The sequence below is a fragment of the Aptenodytes forsteri genome, unplaced genomic scaffold, assembly GCF_000699145.1.
Source record: "Aptenodytes forsteri isolate BGI_AS27 unplaced genomic scaffold, ASM69914v1 Scaffold80, whole genome shotgun sequence".
Classification (NCBI taxonomy): Eukaryota; Metazoa; Chordata; class Aves; order Sphenisciformes; family Spheniscidae; genus Aptenodytes; species Aptenodytes forsteri.
In genome coordinates this window covers 1286816-1292838 of record NW_008795026.1, presented here as the reverse complement: position 1 = coordinate 1292838, position 6023 = coordinate 1286816, and positions in this window count along the sequence as shown.

Here is a 6023-nt window from a genome sequence, read left to right as displayed (position 1 = left end):
ACCGAACCGATGCCCAGCCAGTCCCAGTGGTCACCGCCCCCTGGACAGATTTCCCCCAGTTTATGTACTGAGCATGACATTGTACGGTATGGAATATCCCTTTGGGTGCCCCCTCCCAGCTTCTTGTGCACCTCCAGCCTTCTCAGTCGGTAGAGCATGGGAAGCTGAAAAGTCCTTGACTAGTGTAAGCACTGCTCAGCAACAACTGAAACATCGGTGTGTTATCAACATTGTTCTCATCCTAAATCCACAACACAGCACTGTACCAGCTGCTAGGAAGAAAATTAACTCTATCCCGGCTGAAACCAGGACACAAACACAGTCATCGAAAAATAATGTACATTTTTCCATGCTATCGGCCAAATGTATATTGGGTTCTAAGCATGCAGATAGATGTAAATACCCTTACAGGTGCTCATGTATTTTTCAGTGTATACATGCTTTTTTGAAACACGTCTGACAGATCTGCAAATATCCCTTGAACTGGATGGGAAGGCTCTCCTGGGCCTCATCAGGCTTTGGCTGGACACATCTGTGTCCCAGTGAACAAAACCAGCCGTGACGGCCAGCAGTGCCCAGCTGCTGAGTGCAACCACTGGTGCCGAGTCCCACACACACTGCAGAAAGCTCCATGGCTTCATTGATGCAAAAGAATTAATCACAGCCACCAGTTGGTTTCTTTTCTGTTTTGATAATTTAAATATGACCCACTGAGAGCTTTGGACACAGATCAAGCTTTTGAACCCAATATCATATACCTTGCGAAAAGAGCGAGTGGGAAGAACAGCATTGCTCTTTTTCCTGAAGCCATTTTGGATTTCTTTGATGGCGGTGTATATGAAAATACAAAGAGGAAAAATCTCTGTTATTTTTCACTTGCTCTTTTTAATTTAGCTGAGTGGGCTTTTTTTCATTTCTTCAGATTTTTTTGTAGGTGGTGTTTCACTTTTGCAGGGTAAGTATGTGCAAGTGGTACCATTTATATACCCAGCTCCGTCACCAAATCAGTTTAGGTCTCTGAACAAGAACAACATGACATTTTTCCAATAGATAGCAAATTCATGTCTCTTTCCCAAAAGGGAATTTCACAGGAACTGAAGCTATTTACAAAACTGGGTTAAGTGAGGCAATAATTTTAACTGAAGGAAAACAGGTTGTTCAAAATGCTGTGGCTGATGACTAAGAACTGCATTTCACGTTTTAAAAAATGATCTTTTTATTTTAAAATTGACAAAATTCTTTTTAAAAAAAAGGATTTTAAAAATAACTCCTCTGTTAAATCACAGGAAGCTCTTTACCTGGTGCTTCCTTCTGTTTTTCCCAATTTCTCCAGCATTAGTGGGTCAGCAGAGGAGGCTGAGATTACTTCCGCAAATATCTACACTCTAGTCCTACCATGAACACCTTGTAAAGATGGGCTTGTAAAAACAGGAGGTTCTTACTGGTTCTTTTTTTCTCCCTTAGACATCACAGATGAAAGCTGATTAACACATCTCCCAGTCGATCTAAGTGCCACACACTGCCAGTTCCCAACAGGACTCTTCTCGGTGGCTTTCCTTATGCAAGACTGGCAGCCCATGACGCAAATGTCTATCTGTCACTTAAGTGACCATGGTTCTTACGTTTTCCCTCCAACTTGCCCAGCCAGCATGTAACAAAACACGGACTTATTTCAGGCTTTCATATCTGCATCAGCTTTGGACATATTGGCATAAAGATGCTTGCCTGGCTTGTACGGCTTCCTACTAAGGACAGTATCTTTTATTAGACCCATTCATGCCACTGGAAAAGGTAAATGAGCTTTGGGTACATGAGTCCCTCCTCTCGACATGTAATAAAGCAAAGTTTTATTTGTCTGACAACTAAATTTCTTCAGAAAAAATGGAATTTAGCTTTTTTAAAAATGGCTCTCCTCCTCTCTCCTGCCAGGCAGTATGTAGCACACTTTCCCTTTAAAACATTCAAGGTATTTTCTCTCGGGTTTTGCAGTCAGTTGTCATCTGAAGAACTGATAGTAGCTTCCCCCATCAGAAAATGAGAAGCTTGGTAACAGCACGTCCTCCCTAAGCCACATTACACTGGTGTTCATTGGTGAGGCCGCACCTCAAATACTGTCTTCAGTTTTGGGCCCCTCACTACAAGAAGGACGTCGAGGTGCTGGAGCGTGTCCAGAGAAGGGCAACGAGGCTGGTGAGGGGTCTGGAGAACAAGTCTGATGAGGAGCGGCTGAGGGAACTGGGGTTGTTTAGCCTGGAGAAAAGGAGGCTGAGGGGAGACCTCATCGCTCTCTACAACTACCTGAAAGGAGGTTGTAGCGAGGTGGGTGTTGGTCTCTTCTCCCAAGTAACAAGCGATAGGACGAGAGGAAACGGCCTCAAGTTGCACCAGGGGAGGTTTAGATTGGACATGAGGAAAAATGTCTTTACTGAAAGAGTGGTGAAACATTGGACCAGGCTGCCCAGGGAAGTGGTTGAGTCCCCATCCCTGGAGGTATTTAAAAGACGTGTAGATGAGGCACTTAGGGACATGGTTTAGTGGGCCTGGTGGTGTTGGGTCGATGGTTGGACTCGATGATCTTACAGGTGTTTTCCAACCTCAATGATTCTATGATTCTATGATTCTATTCTATAAAAATGACCATCAAAGGCAAGGGAATGTCCAGAGAACTGGAAGGATTGGCTAAATGGATCGTGTCCATTTAGCAGCTGCCCATTCCATTGAACTGCTCTAAAACCCTCTTGCTTCCAAAGCATCACTTACAGGCCTCACAACCCTAATTCACTTCGGTGCTTTACCCTACAAGTTATCTCCACGTGTTTTGGTGGCTGCTTTTGGCCTCAGTTTGACTTGAGGTAATGGGTGAGTCCTTGGGAGAAACTTGGATGCATTTTCTCCCCTGCGTGTGGTGATAATACTGCCGTGAGTTCTGCTAGGAGCCTCTGAATTCCAGCCAATTCAGCATCCACTCACTTCATCCTCAATTTCTATTTTTCCAGAAACTTTATGCTTATTTATTGATCCTTGCTTGGCATTGTACTCTTCATTTCTCATGTGTGTAGCTCCAGAACAGAGACAGCTAAGTCTTCCTTCGCCAAGCCTATAGCAGGTCTGAGATGCCTCCTCCAGCTGGTCACAGGAATGTGCCCATCACAAGGGCATGAGTTTTTATTAGGAGTGCAAAGAATACGAACCCAACTGGATATGATCCTGCCAGCAGGATGTTCTTCAGGGATGTGAAGAACTGTGATGACTGAGTGCCAGAGAGAGGCATATGTAGAGAAATAGTGATTGAACTTGTAGAGGTTTCCAAGGAACAGTCAATTCACAGGCTGGAGCAACAAGGACCAACCTACCGGGCACAATGATTTAGTGAACAACCTGCCCAGAGGAGGGGAGAGATGGTAGATCTGAGGAAAAGCTTGTTGAGACCAGAACAAAGGCTGGATGTAGAAACAGTGTAGATGGTCTGCTACCTTCGGTACATGCTGCAAAGACTAAATAGTTTGAAGGCATAGGAGTCTGCACGGAAAATAGTCAGTCAGTAGGATAGTGATGTTCTTGCACTGGTCCTGAGCTCCATCCTGTGCATGCAAAGTTCATTGCCTGGGAGAAGTAGCACACGACAACAACATAAGCATCCAATGCTGTTATCAGTAAAGTTCTTTGAGGGTTTTATTTCAGCTGGTTTGCATTTTCTCATTTTATTAGAGTTACTCACTTTGCATGTTTTACACGCTCACTGATAAAAATCTGTGACTAGACAAATGTGTCTCCACATTTGTGCTGTTCTCCAGGCCAACCTTCACCTAGTTAACAACAGCTGGCTTGCTCATCCTCATTCTTTTCCCCCACTTGGTGTACACAGGCTTTCAAAGCATTTTTGCTTTGGTCAGCGTTGACAAGTATTGGGAAGTTGCTTGCAAAGCAATAAAGAGAAAAAGTTCCATAAAAATGTTTTATCAAAGCTGCCAGCATCATAAATCTTCTAGGAAGCATGTAGTTCCCTCTCCTTCTGAACTCATAAAGGCAGAGATGTAAAATGAGACAGATCCAATCTGCCACCCCCTCCAACTCGCTGTGCACCTAAGGATTGAAAGGAAAGCCTCAAGCTGCTGCAGACCTAAAACTCATCATGTGACTCCTTCAATAAATCAGCCCTTCCCACACGTTCTGAAATGATATTAGCTTCTAGGCACAAGACATTCATGATTCATGTGGGACAGGCTTCTTGCGAAATGATTGCAAGCAGTCCCATCTGCAGCATAAAACCAAAAGACTGTGCAGTCAAAGTCAATTAAAAAACAAATACATCAGACTTCCTGGTCCCTGTTTCAGCAAGGAAGGATCACATGCTTTTCCCTATCAGTTACTCATCAGCACCATTTTGAATGGTGTTATTTATTAGTTATTCCTATCTGAATCAACAACCCAAACAATCAAACTGTCTCAGCTCAGTTATTTTACTGTTTACAGACAATTTTGTTGGCATGACAGTGTCTGTATACCCCTCGAGTATGCTATATATATCCCATCTGTGCCCATATTGAAATGAGAATCTTTTGTTTGCCAGGGCCAGATTAACATCTGTATCCAGAATCATGTGAAAGACTCGCCTTAAACTCTGCAGATATCATGCCAAATGTGTGTAGCTGTTATCATACAGAGGGCATTTGCTGCACAGGATTCAAAATGGGCTTTCAAAAGGGCGGCGGTTTCTCAAGTATCTTTTTGCTGTATGACAACTCAGCAGGCTTCCTGGCTCACCTGTGTCCCAACCTAAGGAGACATCTCAAATTCGCTGCAGGAGCAGTGTACCAAGCACCCCGGTTCCTGCCCCTCTCCAAAGGCAGGTCAAGCTCACACCTCTCCATCGGGATTCACTTCACTGAGAAGGACACCTCAGTTGAGGTGTCAGTATGCAGGTGTGTCCGAGGAGCTGGTGTCTTCATCCTCGTGGTAGGCAGCGGAGGTCTCATCCATGCAGCGAGCACAGCCCAGAGAGTTGTTTATCCTGTCCACGTGCAGGTGTTTGCCTTTGGGTGACCCCAACATCTCCCATGGGCTGTATTGATAATATTCCCACTGGCTATGAGAGGAGCTCGGAGGCTGGCTCAGACACCTGTGGGTTAAAAAGAGGTATCTCCTGAGCTAAACCTTGGAACTTGGCTGACTTGTGTAAACGTACCTACTAAGTGCCACCTGAGATGGCCTAGGGTGTCTGAGACATCCACATGGGGTGGCAGGGTGAGAAACCAAACCAGGCAGGGCCCCAAAGGTGCTAGACACCAATAGATGAATCACTTGTGTGGGGCTTTTCTGTATCACAAGTACCACATCACATTATCATTTTATATCAAGCCAAAGAAAACTGCTTTGTATTTACTTAACCTCTCTTGTACCTACTGCTCTTCATTTGCAGTTGAAATGCTCTGATTATCCTGCATTAGTCACCCAGTTTTCTTCTCTTTGTCATTTCCTAAATGAAGACTTTTATTTATTTTGTTATCAAAGTGTTGGACAGCACCAGGAAAAAGAGAGAGAAAGCCCGCAAGGTTATGTGTCTTTCTGCTGTGATGACTGAATCGGCACAGTGCAGCGAGCAGAGACCAGCACACTTGCAAACCAAGACAGATGTAGACTCGGTGCTGTAACGAGACAAGCTGGCTTGAGCTTCATCTCACAGGTGGGCGTTGTAAGGAGAGGAAACAGCAGCAAAGAGCAATGACTGCAAGGTAATGAAGGGATGGACAAAAAGGAGCTCGCTGTTATGTTTTCTGTAGTACAAGCAGGTGTCACATGCTGGGATCTCAGCCCTAAGGAGTGATTGCAAGGATGACAGAAAATGGCACTGTCTGGGTCCACCGTCATCAAGGTACTTCTCAGGAATGAGAAACTAATATGTGTATTTCTTTAGAGAGAGCCAGAGGGTGGTGAGGACTTGAGTGTGGGGGTTTTTTGCTGTTTGCTTTCTATGTCCCTTGCTTTTCTACTATGATTAAGCTGGGGGGGGGGGGAAAGTTTAA